This window comes from Siphateles boraxobius, unplaced genomic scaffold, assembly GCF_051911475.1.
Source record: "Siphateles boraxobius isolate OS27281-9 unplaced genomic scaffold, OSU_SipBor_1 30, whole genome shotgun sequence".
In the NCBI taxonomy this organism is placed as follows: domain Eukaryota; kingdom Metazoa; phylum Chordata; class Actinopteri; order Cypriniformes; family Leuciscidae; genus Siphateles; species Siphateles boraxobius.
In genome coordinates this window covers 6,426,320-6,449,086 of record NW_027508920.1, presented here as the reverse complement: position 1 = coordinate 6,449,086, position 22,767 = coordinate 6,426,320, and the positions used below count along the sequence as shown (strand labels likewise).

At 39.5% G+C, this 22,767-nt stretch overlaps 1 protein-coding gene and 1 pseudogene across 5 annotated transcripts in view; one reads left to right on the top strand and one right to left on the bottom strand.

Moving 5' to 3' along the window:
- gse1b (Gse1 coiled-coil protein b) overlaps positions 1-22,767 on the top strand; it is a 391,870-nt gene that overhangs the window by 324,918 nt on the left and 44,185 nt on the right. The gene's annotated exons all lie outside the window — the stretch shown is intronic.
- On the bottom strand, positions 10,530-10,646 carry LOC143757468 (5S ribosomal RNA; annotated as a pseudogene).

Genomic DNA, 22,767 nt, shown 5'->3' with positions numbered 1-22,767 from the left:
GAAGGTACATACATACTGTTCACATACACACGAATGTACACACACATTCTTTACATGGTGCTCGGCTGTGTTTGCAGACAGCGTCTCAGCAGGGAAGCAGTCTTTAACAGTCTGACAGAATCTGTGATATACCACATGTTTCCTGTCTTCTGCCTGTCCTCTGTGTGAGTGTTCTCCAGCAGACCCAGGAACAGTTCTCCAGGGAGGTAACACTTTGGGGTGGATGGCTCCAACACCCTGCTGTGAACACAACCACTCTGGAAGTTAATGTGATGTACCCTAAAGCCTAGTCCACACTACATGATTTTAAAACGTCGGGCTAAACTGTCGGGTTCACACTACATGACTTGCTCTCTGTGAAATCAGGAGTGTTTAAGTTGTTGAGCTGTTCACACCACACGACACAACGTGATTGATCCGCAACAGGAGGTAACGCACTACACGAGTTGACAACAACTCTGTCACCCAACGATTCTATCTAGTCTACAAACCACGTTTTGTCACGAAAAATCGCGCGATAAAACGAACCGGAAATGAGGCGAACCCTCACGCGCGCCGAAGAAGAACACAAACACGGCCGCGAATATGCACGTCAGACAGAAACTAGTGCTGCTAACTGTTTGCGCGATGATTTGCTCTGAGAAAAAAACGGAAAAAAAGAAAAAGAAAGAGCGTTGTTGGCTCTTTCATACTAACAGATTGGCGAGCGTTCATCGCCCGCTAATCCCTCGCGATTTGCACGCGATAACACCCTGAACTGTCGGCGAGCTCAACGATTTGCAAATCGGGCTTAAATCGGGCTTAAAATCATGTAGTGTGAACTAGGCTTAAGGTGTTGTGTGTAATACTCTGGATTTACTAGACCTCAGTCAAAGCCCGTCTGTTTTTTCCCCCTGTGTCCCACTTTGGATATAGCCAAATCTCTGTGCACTCTCTTTCTTGTTCTGTGCGTTATTTGCATTTTGACCATTTGCGGCTTCTACAGTTGGTCTTTAGATTTGACCAAATGAGTGAGATTTGTGACAGTTTTATTTGAAACACTCAGACTTGATTGAATAAGATATCATAAAAAAACACCTTTGCTCTCATAGTTATATCCATTGACACATCATATGAAAAACTAACTCTGGTTGGTCGTTTTAAAGTGTTGATAAGTGTTGAGTCTTATGTGAGTGGTTCTTGGTCAGAATAAGCTGCAGTGTTGAGATGTTATTCTGATACTCAGCAGCACTAGCCCTCAGCTAGCTATGTTCTGTCACCTGTGTTAACTCTGCCCTCTGTTTTTCTTTCTCATTATGTCTGTCTCTGTGGCTCGTGTGTGGGTGGCGTTTAAAAACAGATAGATGATGCACACTATGATTAGGTCACTCGCACTGTTAAAAACAGCTCTATAAACGCCTCTGCCCAGTGTCTGTCTGATTTGTCTCCAGTCCAGACAGCTGTATTCCGCAGGAGCTTACAGACTATATCTGAATGATGGCAGTGTAGGCTGATGTCCAATTTCCCCAAACTTTCATTTATTTCATCTATTTATTTTAGAGGCAAGAGCATGTGTACATGAACATGCAGTTTACGCAATAAAATGTTCAGTTAAAAAACACATCATACTTTCGAGGACAAAACTAATGAATAAATAAGTGTGAATGAATGTGAAATAAAAATGTATACTGCACAAACTAAATAAATAAATAAATGGTAAATAAATACCTAAATAAAAAAATTAATTAGTGATGTGCCGAAACCAAACTTAAAGTTTACATTTAGATGAAAACCAAAGCTGAAAATTAAGTTTATTTAATAATCAATTAATCAAATTTATTGAACAACAAATACAATAAAAGCAGAGTTGTATACAAACATTTGACATTTTATTTAATTTTTATTTCAATTTATTTGATAATTTTTATTAAATTATTAATTAAATTATTAATATAAATCATGTTTGCATTTATTGTTTTAAATACATTTTACAGTGTACATTTATGCCTGTATTTATGCATTTATGTATGTATTAATTTATTAGTTTATTCATTTTTCAGTTATTTTTATCCGTATTTCAGTATGATAATAAGCGGTTGGTCTGTTTAATCCTATTGTAATACTCAAAATTACTGGTCGACTGATTTTTTTGATGGCCGATGTCGATATCTGACTTTGAGAGCAGGATGGCCGATATACAGTATATAAATCTCTGACTAATTTAAAGATAGTAAAGACACATGAATAACAATTGCTGAAAGGGAATGTCTTTATTTTACTTAATATTTACTAAATTAAAATAAATAATTTGAAAATGAATTAAAAAAATAAATGTTTAATCTGTAAAATAAACAGACATAAAGTTTTGTAATCCTATTAGTATTATTTCCAAATGGAGAAATAAAATGTAAGAAAATAGGAAAAAACTCTCCTGTCCTCATTCAGATCACACAACCGCACAGAGTACACACGTTTTTATGCAGTCTACAAATGCACATTTTAGAAGATTTCACAGCTGAATTCAACTTAGTCTGCAATGTTTGTGAAATTAAATGTTTATTAGATATTCAAACTTTGTTTTAATTATATAAATGAGTTTTTGCTGTAGGGCTGGGTGATATACTAAAAAAATCTAAAATTAAAAATCTAATTTTTTTTTTCAGAATGCCGCACAGTGACTGCAAACTAGAGGATGACACGGGAGTGGATTTTCACTCCTGTCCCGTCCCACTCCCATAGAAAGAAATCTTGTCCCGTCCCACTCCCAGACCAAAGTTTAAAAAATAATCCCATCCCATCCTGCTCCTGGTAAATTGACTCCCACTCCCATCCCGCTCCTGTTTAAACTGACTCCCGCTCCTGTACCGCTCCCATATACGGCAATTTCCGCTTGATGAACGAAGCGATGCTTGGCTGATTTTTTCTCGAATTTGCCTTGCAAGTGTGCCTCTTCAGACCGCTCGTCCCTGAATCACTTGCGTACTTGACTAAGACTAAGCATGTCTTACAAGCATTGTGCTATCACCGTCACATTCTACTCTCATAAACTTAATTAATATTTCAGACTTTCCGACCAGTTCTGTGAACTTAATAGACATGTCATTACTTCTGACTTTGCGCTGTAAATCATTTTTTGCCACATCGACTTCTCCGCGGCTGTTAGCTCCCTCCATCACTGCTCTTTGAAATCCGGCGGTAGGCCGTGACAAAAAGCACTGATGGCTTCTGTAGGTATTTTTTAATTGCGTTACATTGTAGGCGTATTAAAAGGAAACTACAAAATGGTGCATTTTACTTTTTTCTTTTTTGTCGTCTTTGCTATTGGTTGATTCCCGCTCCCGTCTGCTCCCGTTAACCATTTATCCTGTACCGTCCAAATCCCGTGATTAATAGCAAAGATGACTCCCATCCTGCAGGAATCCCACAGGAATCCCGTGACCCGTGGGATTCCCGAAAAAATGTCAGCCTCTACTGCAAACTAGCATTCAGATCTGACTCCAATCAGTTAGCAATGCCCAAATTCCTACAATCCAATCAATTCCAGAGTCCGCCCTAATTTTTTTCTCATTCCAGAAGCCGTTTGTCACAATAGGGAAAACTCACAACTTCAGTTTCATGCTAACTTTATAATCACATTACATTCTAACATTGCAAAAAATATTGAATCTGGAAACAATAACAATGTGTTGTTAATGCACTGTCAGAGGACAGGCAAGGGAAGAGAAGTAGAGGATTCCAGCCGTTTTAACAAAGACAAAGAAGGCAATCTAAAGGTCAACGTAACAGCTTCACTAATGCAAAGACAATACCGGACAGGGAATAGAACCAAATACTTTACAAGGATACACAAAAATATAATTGCCCCATCCTATATTGTTTATAAAAAACATATTGATATTGTACAAACTTTATATACCGCTCAGTCCTAATTTGCTCAATGATGAGGGTAGATGAGAAAGAACTGTTGAACAGAGTTTGTACACTAATGAAGACTGAGAAAGTGCTTGGTTCTCAGGCACTGTTGTTCTTAGCGGTGTCAAAAAAGTCCCGATGCGAGACTGTCCTCGCTGCAGCCTGTAGCGTGATGGCGTACTTGATTAATCAAATAAGTAGCTGATGTTCGACGCGCATGTGCGGAATATGATCTTTTTAACACGCATGTATTAATCTTGTATTTAATGTAATTTAAACTGTAATGCCGAGTTTAAGATAGAATAAATAGATACAAATTGTTGTTTCATTAGACACTACTAGCTTTAGAGTATTTAAAATTGATTTAAGCAACGAGGGCATAGTGTTTTGAATAGCCTATAACCTATGTATTATTATTATTATTATTTGTTTAATTTGGTCCTTTATGAATACAAATAGACTGAAAATATAAAAACTATTGTATTTATTTTTCCCACTCTTAGTCTGTCTTATATAGTCTTCTTTATTATTTGTTTAATATTTCTGTAATGTAGCATTTATTCGTTCACGAATTAATCAAATATATTATTTTTCTGTGCTATAGCCTACATGACAGATTAAGAGTTATACTAAAATATGTGGGACATCTTTTTCATACCATAAGAGATTTAATAAATGAAGATGACCAGACGAAAAAGAAGAAAAACGATCTTGTGTCTGCTGGTATCCCATCTGTTAAAACATCCCAATGTCCAACAAATTCACAAACTGTGGCGGACAATGTCAGGTAATAATATTAATACAATGAAAACAATTATATTTTTTATGCAAATGAAAACTCTAGATAGATCAACGTTCTAATGAATAAACGACATTTTTTTTATATATTCATATAGCGTTGAATGCTCTACAAATAATTAATATAAGTTGATAACAAACGATATAGCTTTTTAATTAGCCTACATTACTTTGCTTGAAAATAGCGCTATGCCGTTATCGAGAGAGAGCTCAATCTCTATCTAGGCAGACTTCTTCCTTCTAAATATTTTGAAATTGAGTGTTAAGCCTACAGTCAAACTTAGGTTCCCTTCCGTTGTCACTCCGAGTTACGTCGGATGACGACGAATGGGGTTTCGCTTAGAAAGCCTATCAACTTTGAGTATTACAAAACGAGCCAATGGCAAAGAAATGCCATGGGTCTGCGGAATTTGCATGACGTAACTCCGCCCCACCTCGTGGGTATAAAAGGAGGACGCCGGCAACAGGCAGATATGTTTTCGCTTTGGAGCCAAGTGTAATTCTTCACTCCTTAAGCTATCTCTGATTGTCAGCTTCTTACGAGACGAGCAACTCTCCAGTGTTGGTGTGACGGCGATCTCCCGGCGAGTGCACACTTCCTGCTTATCTGAGCGTGGTTTGCCAGCGAGTGTGTTCTCCGCGGGCGCTTAAGCACTGAGTTTCTTTCACAAAAAGAGCTTGCATGCGGCACGTCTTTTTAAAGATGCCTCGCCCGTGCACTTCTGGTTTCGGTCGGCTGGTGTCTGACTCTGATGGGCACGAGCGCTGCTTGGTGTGTTTGGGCTTTAATCACGCTAAAGCAGCGCTTGCGGATGAGTCATGTTCTTTCTGTGGGAACATGACCATCGCAATACTTAGATCGAGACTCAATGATCTCGCAAGAGTGAGAGTCCCCTCATCCACACCCCGATCTAGCGCCTCCTCGAGAGGCTCTACTTCGGCTGGTGGCCAGGGTGATCTGAGGGTGACTGTGTGGAACAAAGCGCCGACTATTCGTCCGTGCCCCGCAGCACCTTCTCCAGTTTTGCAACCCGCGAGCGTTCAGGGGATCCCCGCGGGACCGTCCTTTGAGGTCCCACGGGTGTCCTTTGGCGCTCCAGAGGAAGATCTCACCGAGAAGACCCCCGGAGATGTTCGATTAGTGTCGTGCTTTCCTTCCTTCAAGATAGGCTGGAGCGAAGGCTGTCTCCCTCCACCCTGAAAGTCTATGTTGCCGCTATTGCCGCACACCATGTACCGGTCGAAGGTAAGTCTGTTGGAATGCACGACCTGATCATCAGGTTCCTGAGAGGAGCGAGGAGACTGAATCCTCCTCGCCCTCCTCTCGTTCCCTCTTGGGACCTCTCAGTGGTTCTAACTGCCCTGCAGAGTGCTCCCTTTGAGCCGTTGCAATCAGTGGAGCTTAAGTTCCTGTCTATGAAGACAGCGCTCCTGGTTGCATTGGCCTCCATCAAGAGGGTGGGGGACCTGCACGCATTCTCACGTGATCCTGAGACCCCGGCCTGGAGTGTGGCATCCTCTTGGGCTCTAGCGCATGGCGCCTCGCTAACAGACATCTGCAGAGCTGCAGGCTGGGCGACACCCAACACATTCGCCAGATTCTACAATCTCCGAGTGGAGCCAGTGTCCTCTCATGTACTCGCTTCAACCAGCTAGTATTGGACCCGCTCAGGTGTCTTCGCTTCGCACGGACTGGATACGTGCGATATTTTCCTCAGGTGAGCTTTCCCGAAAGCCCTGAGCTCCTCCAGCACTCCTGACGTTGGCGCCAGTGTCTATTGCATGTGCGTCGGCTAGGTGCCTCCCGTGTGCATGGTCCCTCCCCTGAGCGACCCCCACATGTGTATTTCCACTGTAAGCCTCTTGAGCATGTGTCTTTCCCTTGGCAAGCCACCTTGCCACCCCTGGGGTTGAAATATTCCACCTGCGGCTGGACACCCCAGTGTTCTCCATATGTTTCCTTCGGGTCATATGTGTATTCTCTAAGTCCCCCCCTCTGGGTTGGCAGTAATTGCATATTCCCCTGAACTTTGGGATATGCTCCCCAGTGTACCTTGGTATTCCTGTGCTAAATAGGAGTCCTTCGTCCGTGCCAGTCTCACGACAGGGATCTCAGATTTACGCAGGGCACTGGAAGACAGCTGAGAGGGGGCGTGATTAGACTGGTAACCCCATTCGTCGTCATCCGACGTAACTCGGAGTGACATCGAAAGGGAACATCTCGGTGAGTAGGGAACGGAGACGTTACGTCTGCCTGCCACTTTCTGCTGTACCGCGGGGATCGCCTGAGCTCAGTCTTGGCTCCTCAGCGAAGAAACATATCTGCCTGTTGCCGGCGTCCTCCTTTTATACCCACGAGGTGGGGCGGAGTTACGTCATGCAAATTCCGCAGACCCATGGCATTTCTTTGCCATTGGCTCGTTTTGTAATACTCGAAGTTGATAGGCTTTCTAAGCGAAACCCCATTCGTCGTCATCCGACGTAACGTCTCCGTTCCCTACTCAGGGAACGAGGGTTACATACGTAACCGAGACGATCTCCAATGTTGTTTTGAGTGTTTTAGACAATAATGAAAAGCAACTATAATGAATAAACATTTATTTGACTTGACTGAGGGATGCCGCTTTATTAACATGTGAAGCTGTCTTTTCTTTAGTTTTAATTGTCAGTTTTATTGATGAGAATGTTTATCTTGGCTATTAGAAAAATATAAAAATCGATATACACAAAATGGAATGGCATTAAGTATATGGGAAAAAACTTGACGGATAATAAAAACAGACAAAAAGAGAGACGTTTTTAAACTCAACTAACTCCGTCAGAGTGATGGATATCCTAATAGTTATAGTGCAACTTCTGCATATCTATCATGTTACAGTGCTCCGGTATATGGATTACATTAATACTATAATGGATAGCACTAATTTGGGCAGTGTCGTTGGAGATAAAATAGGCTACAAAATGCATATCCAGTATTGCAAATCTTTGAAGCTGCCAGTAGGGAGAAAAACATGTTATGGGCCATAATGTAAAAGCTTTAATGTTTAAATTCATCCACTATCGCCATTTTTATGCTATATGAATACAGATTTTATAAAATAATATAATTTGTGAATAATGTAATAGGTAATCACACCCGTGCCTGTTTAAACTTTCATGATATAATCGAAACTTACAACAGCGCATGCGTGTTAAAACGTCAACTACGTATTTGATATCAATGATGTCATCGCGCTACAGGCTGCAGCGAGGACTTCTTGGACACATCGGCCATCTAGAAAAGCATATCGGCCAAGTCCGATAATTAAAAAATCGGTCAACCACTACTCAAAATTGGATTACAAATGCAAGATAACCATTTATTTCTGAGATGATAATTGGATGCAACCTGATGTCAAATGTTTGTGTTTGCATACTAGAAACTATTGGGGGGAAAATAGCAGTATGCAGTACTCTAGTAGTACACAGCCGATCTGTCTGTGTCTCTCACAGCAGGTGTGTGTGATTAATTAGCTGCTCCTTGTGGACTTGGAAAGGGCTCATCCTTTATCCATAAGAGACAGAGACACGGATGTATAGGGGAGGAGTGAGTCTCTAGTTGTGGTTGAGAGGAGAGAGCGGCAGGCCTGGCCCTGGGGGGTAGGAGGTGCCCTGTTTTTTGTAGCCCTCCATCTGGAGAAACAGGCTGCATACACACACACAAGCACAGTCACACTCTGAAAGTAAATGTGGCTCTGTTCCACAAACTGGTAGAAGGCATCATAGGGGCGCTCTTGATGTGAAGGCTGTTCCGAAAGGTAAGAAGCATCACAAGTATGCTTCAGATAGGGCAATCCATTTGGATATTGCCTGAGAATTGGGCAGCCGCAGTCCTATAATGAATGTGACCGACTCAGCGAAAACATCCAGTGAAGATGGTGGACAAAGCAAGATAAATATTGAGTTGAAATGTAATTCTTTCAATCCTGAAAATAATAGAGAACAGGCTAGTTTAATTAAACTTCTTATTATTTTTTTTAATAGAAAGGGGTTTTCTATTAGGGGTGGTCAAATATCTTCTTAAAGGAAGCTCACCCCTAAAATGTAATTTTGTCATCAATTACCTGTTGTTACAAACCTGTATGCATTTCTTTCTTTTGTGTAACAACAGCATTTGCGAACAACATTTGACCCCCCCCCCCCACCTTACAAAAAAACTTGTCAAAATACTAATAATAATAATTTGTTACATTTATTTAACGCTTTTCTCGGCACTCAAAGCGCTATACATAAAAGGGGAATCTCCTCAACCACCACCAATGTGCAGCATCCACCTGGGTGATGTGACGGCAGCCATATTGCGCCAGAATACCCACCACACACCAGCTTATTGGTGGAGAGGAGACCGAGTGATCAAGCCAATCAGTATGTATGGGGATGATTAGGAGGCCATGATGGACAGGGGCCAATGGGCAAATTTGGCCAGGATGCCGGTTTGGGCTTTAAGTGGCCCAAAAGAGGTGCCGGTACTCTATTATTATTTTATTTATTTATTTTTTTTTTGCTGACTCCCCTCCTCGCCTGAGGTAACAACAACTATATTGAAGGGTTTATATATATATATATATATATATATATATATATATATATATATATATATATATTTACAGTCAACAGACGACCTTATAAAAATAATTTAATTGTGGATTTCCTTGAGGTAGAAAGAGCTACTGAACATAAATAAAATGTGCAAAAGTGTATTGAAAACATTTTGAACAAAATGTAGGCTACATAAAATAAATTATAAAACATAATAACATAATAACCATAGAACAGTAGAACATAAACATGAGTCTTGCTATGGTTCATTCATTTCTTTACCCGTTTCACACACCCTCTCCAGACCACGTTGAGTTGACACATGGACACTTATAATCGGATTGACGGCTCGATCGGACTAAAAAACCCTCATGTAAACACCTTAATCGATCCGATTGAGCTCGATCCGAATGACATTTCGATCGGATTGAAAGGGGTGGTTTATCCCTTATGTAATCCGATCGAGAGAACATGTAAACACTTGATTGAAAACCGAAACTGAAAGGACTGCACATGTGCAATGACGTTAAATAAACATAATGAGTATAACGCGCGGAACGAGCTGTTTTTCCTGTTGAATAAAGTGTCATATTAATAAGCTTCCAGTCATTCTAAAATTCTCATTTTACTCGCGCGTATGTGAAGTGAAGCAGGACAACGTCCCACCAGTCCTAGTTGTGGATTCTCATCCACAGACGCCTGGTTTTGGCCGCGGGGAGGGCCATTTTTACTTCGTGATCAGCACGGCAAAACGGTTAATATGCTCTAAATTATGACCAGAGATGAATTAATATTACGTCTGCTGTTAACAACAAATAAAGAACCAATAGAGGGGAATATTAATGCGCGAACAGCGGGAAACTCTGTATATTCGTGCAGTTTGTGCATGTAAAAAAATCAGATCCGATTTGAAACTTGTGACATATAAACGCGCACATCAACCCGATTACTTTATTTATCATTCATGTAAACACCTTGTTCAGATTCATCAATCGTATTGATTTCATTCCGATTGTGTCCATGTAAATGTAGCTACTGACAGCGGTAAAAGCGATGCATGCTCTTTTCACTTGTAAAACCAAGGGTGTATGGGTAATGTAGTCTCTGCTCTCGGTGGGACGAATTAGGAAGCGTGAATTGTGAAGGTCGCTCTGAAAAGCGACAGGGCAGCCAAAGAATTAAAACAGATGTGCAAATGAGCGTACTGGGGCGTTAGGACCCACGTTAGGGTGAGTACCCCCTGCTGGCCTCACTAACATCTCTACCAGCAGCAACCTGGTTTTCTCAGGAGGTCTCCCATCCAGGTACTGACCAGGCTCAACCCTGCTTAGCTTCAGTGGGCAACCAGTCTTGGGCTACAGGGTGATATGGCTGCTGGCCTGAGTTGTTATTTTGTTACACAGAAGACAAAATGCCATACAGGTTTGGATATATACTGTATATATTTATAATAGAATATTTCATAGAGAATGTTATGACACAATATTAAAATTTCTCTTTGTTTGTGCTATGTATTTTTATGCTTCATTATAGTATTGTGTCTCATTTCAAAACTCTACTGGAATCAATTGTGAGTTGGGTCTCTTGTGCACTGTTTGTGTGACGTGTGAGTTGCTGCCTATTGTAGAGTGCTTTGATTCAGGCTTCTATCTCATTGAGATGAGAACAGTCGTGATATCTGCTGTTTCATGGAATGAACCATGTGAGCGGACCACAAAACAATTGTGTGTGTGTATGGGATAGCATATGGACTTGGTAGCATATAGTTCTGCTCTCACACCAGGTGTGAAATGGGCTGTTTAATTAACTGCTGATGCTGTTCTAATGCAGCCTGAAGTGTGTGTGTGTGTGTGTGTGTGTGTGTGTGTGTGTGTGTGTGTGTGTGTGTGTGTGTGTGTGTGTGTGTGTGTGTGTGTGTGTGTGTGTGTGTGTGTGCGCGCGCGTGTGTGTGTGTGCGCGTTTGTGCGCGTGTGTGTGCGTGCGTGTGCGTGCGTGTGTGTGTGTGTGTGTATGTATGTGGTCCGTGTGAGGCAGAGGTGGGTTAATAGACGAACCCTCAGAGAGAAGAGATGCACATTAATCACACCGACACACTCTCTCTGCAGTGTGAAATCTGTTCATTTCAGTGGCATTCCGAGCGTGACAGGAAGTGTTGGAACCTCTCGGCCATACATGGGCAGGGCTTCCTTTGAGAGCAGCTTGCACAGACGCATTGCACTGAATACATTTGAATATCATTAGCATCTCATAAAGCACACCAGTTTGACTCAGATGTGTTTCAATAAGAGGCCCGTGTGTGTGTGTGTGTGTGTGTGTGTGTGTGTGTGTGTGTGTGTGTGTGTGTGTGTGTGTGTGTGTGTGTGTGTGTGTTTGTGTGTTTGTGTGTGTTTCTGTTGAAAGAAAAGGCACCAATAAAACCTACTTGAGAGAGACCTGATGTCTGAATATTTGGTGCAGTACTTTAGCACTAATGCTGTAAAGACATATCAAATATGAATGCATGTATGACAGATCCACACTCACAAGAACTGTAGAACGAGGAGGAGGAGGATGATGATGTTCGATGGATGAGCGTGTCCCGGATTGAATAAAAGAGGCGAAATCGGTAAAGGGGGTGATGGTGGGGTGGGATGGATCTCGCTGCACATGTGCCTGCAGTCCTGCTGAATTATTCACACTGATACCATGGTCCTTAACACTGTGTCACCATGGGAGAAACGGCAGCAGATGAGTAGCTGATCAGTGATGACCACATGCGTTACTGAACTCCTGAACTGCTTATATAGGTATCATAGACATCACACTCCTGACATGAAGGCTGCCTCATTCCATGCCTCATTTTGGCAAAAATTCTAAGCAGAATGGTGGAGAAGGCAAATACCATAATACACTGCACTAAGCTCTGTGAAAAAATAAATCCAAGATGGCTGATGAAGCCAGCGATATATTGATTATAAATGTACAATTACGCATTCAATTCTGAAATATATTGATAAAAAAATAAAAGTTTAAAACTGCAATTCCAGTGTACCAGTCCTACGGTACTATCGCAATAATAAAGCTTTAAAATGGTTGTAGTATTGTTACCGTAAGTAATGTTGTATTTGCGGCAGTAACACTATTTAAAACTTTTCTTTGAACACTGTCTGCAAAAAACATTACAAGAGTCTTTTTGAGCGCCATTGCTTTCCTGCTGTGTCCTGTGTTGTAAATGCTGTTTGGATTTCGCGCCTTATTTGGTATTGAGTGTTTTCTGACGCTTCAGTTCAAACAGACGTCAGATTCCAGTTCATTTGATGAGATGTTGCATGCCTTTGTACATAGTGCAATTCATCAAAACTTAGCTCACCTCAAACATCACTTTTCAACATCATAATATCTTAATATAAAAATCTATTCTCTCGCTTTGTCCTTTTCTTAGTGATAATTCATTTAATTCCATTCATCATCATGGCAGCATTTGCACTCGATTCTTATAAGTCATTTCAATCATTATAATGTGATTTTTAACATTATTAATTAATTATATGTTTTAATATACATACAGTCCTCAAAAGTCACAATCTGCAGGAAATGGGGGCAAAAAACCTCCTCTCTTGTTTTTTATATTTATAACATGATATAATTTAGCAATGTGACACAAGCAAGAGTGCTGTTTTTCCGAATATCAGCACGATTGCAAATGTGATTTTAAATACCAAAAGTTATTATTAAATTTTAACTGACATTTTAGATTTACATATTAAATTACATTGACAAAATCGATGTTTTTGCTCTATTTCACCAGTTAAAATAGTTAACCAGTCAGGACTGTTGTGCTTCTCTGAGCAACACACAGCTGTGTTTTGTTTCTGAATAAATCTGTGTTTTTGAACGATTCAGGTGAGTCAATGATTCAGCCATTGCATACAATGGTTGTCGCATACATGTGGCCGTTAAGTCCATGAGACCGTAGGGTGTCCCATTTGTCATTAGATTTCATTACGGTGCTCGTGAGCGCCCCCTTTGCGGTCGATATGGGCCTTCAATGCGCACTTTTGCTAAGCCAGCACTGATTCGAGCTCCGCAGCAGACTTCTTCCCGACAGTCAAAACGGCGTTACGTCACGAAAGTGCAGACTCGTAGGAAGTCCGCGAGAGGTTTTAGGGTGCCATTTGGGACAGGGCCTGCTTTGTTTTTGAATGAATCAGCCGTTTTGAATGAATCAGTGACCCAATCATTAATACTTGCCTCCACCTACTGGCTGTTTTCGTTTTCCCATTTAAAAGTAGGCCTATTATTCTTTCTTTTTTTTTTTTTTTTTACAACATTTCATATTTCTATAATTCTGAATTTTATATTTAAAACATTATTCTCATAACATTATTTATGCAATTGTAATTGTGGTGTGAAATGCATTAATACCACCCTTGAGCAGGATTAAACTGTCAGTAAATACATATGAATGTCACTTTAGATTCAGCTTCTGTGCCACTTCTGCAGTGCTAAGATTGATATTGTTTACACTTTTTCATTTTATTGGTAATAGCCAGTTGTTAATTCTCATTAATAAAGAGGGGCAAAATTCAGAGGAAAATCTGGTCTGTTTTCATTTGCATCTATGTATTTGTAAAAAATTTGGTTAATTTTGTAGATTTGAATTATGAATTAACACAATACTGCACGGTATTGTGATACTATTTAGTATTGTGATACTTTAGCTGATATAGTATCGTAACGTGTTTATGGTATCATGAGCAATTTAATACACAGCCCTATCAGAAAGCGAGACGGTTATTTGTTTTTATAAGGTAAAGTTAGAGTAAAATCAAGTGAACCAAATTTTTTTTTCATTTAAAATAAAATCATGTATTTGTACCTGTTATTCAGTAAAGCTCATTAAAAGGTCTTTTTTAGTAGATCGTTTTATCCTGTTTATTGCTATTTAGCACTAATACAACCTAGAGCTGCTTGATTCAGGATAAATTGAGAATCACATTTAATTTTTTTAAATCAAGATCACAAATCTCCCACAATTCTAAATAGACAACTAAACAAGATAACATAGCCTACATAGCTGTTTCATACCTATACGTGTCAACTGCTTTCTCTGGCTCAGGGGCAGCAGCAGAGCAGAGCTGAATGTTCTGCTGTAATCGTACTTGTAAAAGCTTTAATAGGGACAGCCGAATCATTGCCATTTAGGAATAAGATTGCTTGGGTGTTTGAATCGAGATTGCGATCTTTCAACGATTAATCGTGCACTTCTAATGTAACCTCTTAACCTCTTTCAAACAAAAACAGTTGCAGCCTTTTTTCAGTCAGGAATGTGATGCAACATGAGGAATGGATACTGGTTTTTGGTGCTGGTGTGTGTGCACGTGCATGTGTGTGTGTGTGTGTCCGTGTGTGCAATAATCAGCTTGTGTTAATTGACTGAACAAGACAGGAGGAGACGCTCGGGTCTTTACTGGGACTCAACAGTTGCTAATTGCTGTTGTTGTCTCTCTCTCTCTCTCTCTCTCCCCCTTTCTTTCTCTCTCTGCCTACATGCATGTTTAATGGTGTGCAGCTGTAATTACTGCAGCAAGCGTCTCTTCACCTCCGCTCACCTTTGCTCCTCCTTTGCTGTTGACAGAAACCTTTGTGGCGTCTCTCTTAAAAGCTTTCTGCAGCTCCTAATGGCTTCTTTCACAGGCCTGTGCCATGAATGTCTTGACATTTGAATGAGCATGGCTGAGATGACTGAAAACGTGTTCTTATTCCGATTATTATCCGGCTTCATTTTAAGACAATATTAGATCCAAACCTTTGAATGAGTATTTTTCTGCCAATTCAAACACAACAAATTAATTTTATGAGCTGTTTTTTTTCTTAGTTTAATAAATTAATCTGACTCAAATTCTGATGCTCGTCATTCATTTCGTCATTGTCGACTTGAATAAATAATTTGTTATGTTTTACTTAAGGCTTGTGAGATTTAATGTGCCATAGTTTCCACACCTTGTAAAAATTGATTGCTGAGAGGAAAAATAAAAACTGCATTGGTGTATGTCACATTTTTATTATTCCTTATATTACTTATTCCTTATATCTTCTGGAAATAATGTAAAATGCTGGTAAATAAAAGGAAACGTTGTAAAACATTATAAACACTGAAAACAAACATGTTGTAACGTTCTGTTGTTGTTTTCTTTGGTTGTCATGGCAATTCATTGGTTTATAGATTATATCCCTCCTGATTCATTCAATTCATTATCTGGTGTGTATGCAGGTGCTGGTCAGTATGAACATGAAAACTATGAGCATGTACAGCACTCAATACTTAGTTGGGGCTCCTTTTGCCTGAATTACTGCAGCAATGCGGCGTGGCATGGAGTCGATCAGTCTGTGGCACTGCTCAGGTGTTATGAGAGCCCAGGTTGCTCTGATAATGCCCTTCAGCTCTTCTGCATTGTTGGGTCTGGTGTATCGCATCTTCCTCTTCACAATACCCCATAGATTTTCTATAGGGTTAAGGTCAGGCGAGTTTGCTGGCCAATTAAGAACAGGGATACCATGGTCCTTAAACCAGGTACTGGTAGCTTTGGCACTGTGTGCAGGTGCCAAGTCCTGTTGGAAAATGAAATCTGCATCTCCATAAAGTTGGTCAGCAGCAGGAAGCATGAAGTGCTCTAAAACTTCCTGGTAGACGGCTGCGTTGACCTGGACCTCAGAAAACACAGTGGACCAACACCAGCAGATGACATGGCACCCCAAACCATCACTGACTGGAAACTTTACACTGGACTTCAAGCAACGTGGATTCTGTGCCTCTCCTCTCTTCCTCCAGACTCTGGGACCTTGATTTCCAAAGGAAAAGCAAAATTTACTTTCATCAGAGAACATAACTTTGGACCACTCAGCAGCAGTCCAGTCCTTTTTGTCTTTTTGTCTGCTGTGTCTTGTTCAAGAGTGGCTTGACACAAGGAATGTGACAGCTGAAACCCATGTCTTGCATACGTCTGTGCGTGGTGGTTCTTGAAGCACTGACTCCAGCTGCAGTCCACTCTTTGTGAATCTCCCCCACATTTTTGAATGGGTGTTTCACAATCCTCTCCAGGGTGCGGTTATCCCTATTGCTTGTACACTTTTTTTTCTACAACATCTTTTCCTTCCCTTCACCTCTCTATTAATGTGCTTAGACACAGAGCTCTGTGAACACCCAGCCTCTTTAGCAATGACCTTTTGTGTCTTGCCCTCCTTGTGCAAGATGTCAATGGTCGTCTTTTGGACAGCTGTCAAGTCAGCGGTCTTCCCCATGATTGTGTAGCCTACAGAATTAGACTGAGAGACCATTTAAAGGCCTTTGCAGGTGTTTTGAGTTAATTAGCTGATTAGAGCGTGGCACCAGGTGTCTTCAATATTGAACCTTTTCACAATATTCTAATTTTCTGAGATACTGATTTTGGGGTTTTCATTAGTTGTCAGTTATTATTATCAAAATTAAAAGGAATGAACACTTGAAATATGTCTGTGTGTAATGAATGAATATAATATCCACATTTCACTTTTTGAATGGAATTACTGAAATAAATAAACTTTTTGATGATATTCTAATTATATGACCAGCACCTGTATATTGACCTTAGTTTTCTCAGTTAATTGTCTAGTGTTGAATGTGCGTTAACACTGTTTCGTTTGTTTCTCTTGTTGGATATCGTTCTTTTGTTTTATTTATTAAATGTTTATGCTGCATTTAGATCCGCTGTTCTTACCTTGTCTTCATCAAAACGAAACACATTTATTATAAACACCAAGCCTATTTGAGGCAATACTGAATTACCTGCATGGGGGAAATGCTCTACTACACAAATAAACTTGTACAAACTGTGTTAAAGTTGAATGTGAAGATAGATAAAAACTGAAACCCACAAGATAAAACATTTCTGTATTTACACGCACATCAGTAATGTCTAAACAATTAAAGCCGACATATGACTTAATCGAAATTTATGGGGACACGTACATCTCATGTGGCACAAATTCAAATATTTCCATATTCACACATTTGGTTGCTAAACTTGGCTAACAAAATGCATAGTATGTTGCTTTGGAATACAAGTCACATCACAATTTAGATGATACAAAAATCAACTGGATATATATTTTGTAAAATAGTCATTTTAAGCCTAAATGTTTATTGTAACTCAATGACCTGCACATATTTGCACATATCTTGGCGGCTTCAAGCTCACCAAAAACAAAGAGTATAGAAGAACAAGAGGCGAAACTCTGATGCTTTTTTGGAAACAGCCACTAGGTGGCGCTTTGGTAGCGCGGCCGCCATTTTGGGGTGAAAATTCCAAGTGGAGTTACTGGACAACAGCACAGATAACAGTTAATCCAATCATTAAATACACATTTGAGGTCGTTTTTTTCTTGCTTTATTGAGTATTTCCATTTTATGCAACTTTACACATTTATTACTATTATTAGTTACCAACTCCACTAGCCCTGAAATATATTTTGTATGTTTTACCCATACAAAAATGTAATATATGGCCATATATGTACTTATATTTTAAATAGCATGACATATATCTATACATATATTTGACTTATCTGAGAACACAATATATCCTATGCCTGCAACATATATTTACATTTATGTGTCCAAACATGTGAAGAAAATATTTGAGTTCATCTATATGATACCATATATCTGCATATATTACAGTATAGTATTGGTTTCTCGCATATATGGACAACATTAAGTATAAATGTGTGACATACATATTTGTTTCCCACATATTTAATAAATGTATGTAAACATACATGCATGTGATACTGATGCATTGAAATAAGTACATAATTACATGCATATGTACATATATGTGTCTTAGGCTACATATGTCTATGTGTTTTATATGAATTTTGCAAATATTCTCATATAGGCAGCAGACATACATGGGCACTGACATTAGGCTATATATGTAATTTACTTATTGACATATATTACATTTCTGTATGGGTAATCCCATGGATCATGCTACAAACATGATGATCTTATAGAACATGATGGACAGTGGTTGTGTTTTTTTGTTTAACATAGTCTTGTTTTAACGGTCATTAATATAAGATAGTAGCTACTGCAAAAAACAAACAAAAAAAACAGTTGACTGTAAAGCTAAGCTGTTATATATAAATATTGTCCAACATTCCCAATTATCTGATATAGCATGTCCTTTACTTACTTTTATATGTTGGTATTAATTCAGTGTTTGTAATGCTAATACTAAAGGTTTTGTGGGAAAAAAGTAGAAAACTTGTCTAAGTCTGTGAAATAAACTGTTAAAAGGGATTTGATGATCACAAGTCTAGTGATTGTAGCCTACGTTATTATGTGTTGTCATCATTCAGTTTGGATTTGATCTTTAATGTACTTTAAAAAAAAATTACAAAACAGCTGATATTTCTATAGCGACAGCAAAAAGCTAGTGGATAGTGATGGGAAGTCCGGCTCTTTTCAAAGAATCGGCTTTGAGAGTGGCTCGTTCGCGAACGACACATCAACACTAGTGGACTGCCGAGTCGCTTTCAACCCAAAATGGCGGAAGCGTAGCGCTGCTGCTGGGCGTGTTTGTTGCAATGGAATGTTCTATTGAGTTTTGCCTCGTGTTCTTTGCCAAGAATGAAAATTCTGTCACCATTATATATCACTATCTATATATTTCCTCGACTAGGGCTGGACATGACGTCGACGCAAAAAATAGGTGATGAAAAAACAAAGATGGCGGCGCCGGAGAGTAGTAGCAACCATGGTAGCAACACGAGTGGCTCCTCAGACTATCAGAAGTGCAAGGCGGCAAGCACTCATTCCTCTAAAGTACACACACACAACCCACAGATTAATCGATGCATCAAAAAAATAATCGCTAGATTAATCATTTTAAAAATAATCATTTATCCCAGCCGTAGTACCTGTGATACATATGGAATATTCCTCACAAACAACAGTTATTATAAAGTACTTGGTATTAAATGTTTTATAATGTAAGTACATAGTTAAAAAGACTTCAAAAAGACTATTTTTCTGTGGGACACCATTCACTTTCATTGATTGAATAGAAAAAGATGCCGTGAAAGTGAATGGTGACTGAAGCTAAAATAATGACAAAATTATTATTTTTTAGCTGAACTATTCCTTGGAGTTTTTTTTTTCTTGTAAATTGGTGAGTGTTTGTTTTAGACCCTGCTCACAGCGGACAGACTGAGAGAAAGATGGAGTGCGAGGAGAGGTGCGATAATGATAACAGTTTTAAAGAGTGATGATCAAGCACTGGCCTGTGATTGACTGAATGTCAATGCTGATAAGACTTCAGTCAGTCAGTCACCTTCATTTATATAGCGTTTTTAACTATATGGACTGTTTCAAAGCAGCTTTAGAATGATAATAGGAAATTAAAGTAACAGAGATTGTTTTGGCTTTACAGCAGCTCTAAAATAAAGTTATTGTCCAGCTAAAGTTAGTTTTGATTGACTTCCGTCGCAACGATCATTAGTTGTCAACTTAGGGGCCGCTAACACGACATCGTTCTAAGAAAAAATTATTTAATGCGATCCGGCTGCTCATTTGCATAAAACAGTGCCTGGTGGCTCTGAGAATTTTTTATCGCTTCCGCGTAGCCACGTGAATCGGAATTATCCCGGACGTTTTATCAGTACAGAGGTAAAGGGAAGGAGACCTTCACAAGGGAGAGACTAGTTGACACTTCAGGACTGCGTTGTTGTTGTGTCCAGGTGCAGTTCCTTCATCAGATCCAGATACGGCCTGGATCCGGCGGACTGCGGTAAACGTCGGGATAAGCAGAGAGACAAATATTAGCGTAGACACCATCCTTCTTATGATGTACAAAAGTACATCAGGATTTATGGGAAGTGTTCCCGGTTCCGGCTGATCTAAACTATGCAGCCTCACATTGAATAATAGAAGTCTATATTGTGTTATGTGTATGCTAAGCCAAAGAGATGTGTTTTTAGTCTAGATTTGAACTGACAGACTGTGTCTGCTTCCCGGACAATGTTAGGTTGTTCAAAAGTTTTGGTGCTAAATAGGAAAAGGATCTACCACCAGCAGTCGATTTTGATATCCTAGGTATTATCAACTGGCCAGAATTTTGAGATCCCAATAGACGTGAAGGACTATAATGCGTTAAGAGCTCGCTCAAGTACTGGGGAGCTAAACCATTTAGTGCTTTGTAAGTAATCAGCTTAGATTTTAAAATTTATACGATGTTTAATAGGGAGCCAATGCAGTCTTGACAGAACCGGGCTAATATGGTCATACTTCCTGGTTCTGGTAAGGATTCTAGCGCTGCGTTTTGGACCAGCTGTAGTTTGTTTATTAAGCGTGCAGGGCAACCACCCATAAGAGCATTACAATAATCTAGACTTGATGTCATGAATGCATGAACTAATTGTTCTGCATTTGTCATTGAGAGCATATGACGTAATTTAGATATATTTTTTAGATGGAAAAATGCGGTTTTACAGATACTATTCAAGTGACTTTCAAATGAAAGATTGCTATCAAAGAGTACACCCAGGTTCCTAACCGACGACGAGGACTTGACAGAGCAGCCATCAAGTGTTAGACAGTATTCTAGGTTATTACGTGAGGAAGTTTTTAGAATCTCTGTTTTTTCAGAGTTAAGTAGTAGGACATTACTAGTCGTCAATTTTTTTATATCAGCTATGCATTCCGTTAATTTGGTAATTTGGTGAATTGGTAAGTTTCGTCAGGGCGTGAAGAAATATAGAGCTGAGTATCATCAGCATAACAGTGAAAACTAATGCCCTGCTTCCTAATAATATCTCCTAAGGGTAGCATGTACAGAGTGAACAGCAACGGTCCTAGTACTGAGCCTTATGGTATGCCATACTGAACTTTTGATCGATAAGAATCTCTTAATTTACTGCTACAAACTGATAATGGTCAGATAAGTATGATTTAAACCATGCTAATGCAATTCCACTAATGCCAACATAATTTTCGAGTCTATTTAAAAGAATGTTGTGGTCAAATAGTATCAAATGCAGCACTAAGATCGAGTAACACCAATAGCGAGATACAACCACGATCGGATAATAAGAGCAAATCATTTGTGACTCTAATAAGAGCTGTCTCAGTTCTATGGTACGGTCTAAATCCTGACTGAAAATGCTTGCAGATACCATTTCTTTCTAAAAAGGAACATAGTTGTGAGGATACTGCCTTTTCTAGTATTTTTGACAGAAAAGGTAGATTTGAGATCGGCCTGTAATTGACTAATTCTGTAGGATCAAGTTGCGTTTTTTTAACAAGTGGTTTAATCATTGCCAACTTAAAAGTTTTCGGTACGTATCCTAGTGACAAAGATGAATTAATGATATTGAGAAGAGGATCTATGACCTCTGGAAGCATCTCTTTCAATAGTTTAGTCGGTATAGGGTCTAACATACATGTTGTCGATTTAGATGATTTAACACGTTTAGAAAATTCTTCCTCTCCTATGGCAAGGAATGAATCGAATTTTTCGCCAGTGAGACTACAATGCACTGCCTGATGCCATACTGTAGTAGACGGTTGCATAGTTATCATTTTTTTCCTGATATTATCAATCTTATAAGTGAAGAAGGTCATAAAGTCATTACTGTTGTGCTGCTTGGAAACGTCTGGGCTTGAAACTTTATTTTTCGTCAGTTTAGCAACTGTTTCGAATAAATACCTAGGGTTTTGTTTATTTTCTTCTAATAGGGTTGAAAAATAAGCAGATCTAGCAGTTTTAAGGCCTCTCTGTATGCAATAGAGCTCTCCTTCCATGAAATGCGAAATACCTCTAGTTTTGTTTTCTTCCAGTTTCGCTCCATTTTTCTGGCTGCTCTCTTAAGGGCCTGAGTGTGCTCGTTGTACCACGGCGTAGGACTATTTTGTTTGATCTTTAAGCGCAATGGAGCAACTGAGTCTAAAGTGCTGGAAAAGAGAGAGTTAAAAGTTTCTGTCGCAATATCGAGTTCTGCTAAGCTATCTGGGATGCTGAGATTATGAAACTGATCAGGAAGATTATTAAGAAAGCAATTTTTAGTGGCAGAAGTGATAGGTCTAACATATTTGTAACACGGAGTCGGCTTTGCAGCCTTGGCTAAATGAAGTTTACACAAGACTAGATAATGATCTGAGATGTCATCGCTCTGCTGCAGAATTTCAACAGCATTAACATTGATTCCATGTGATAATATTAAATCTAGAGCAGTGTTTCCCAAACGGGGTGCCGCGGCACCCTGGGGTGCCTTCTGGCGAGAGCAGGGGTGCCGTGTAAAAACTCCATTAAACATTTTAAAATTGCTAAAATGTGTTAAAAAATAATAATCTCGCATCGTCGGAAGCGTCTAATAACAACAAATAATGCACACAAATTCATAATAAAAAATGCAAATCATACGTTTTCTGCGTTCGTTGAATTGCGATTTCCGCATGATTTCATTCTCGTGCTTCATTCC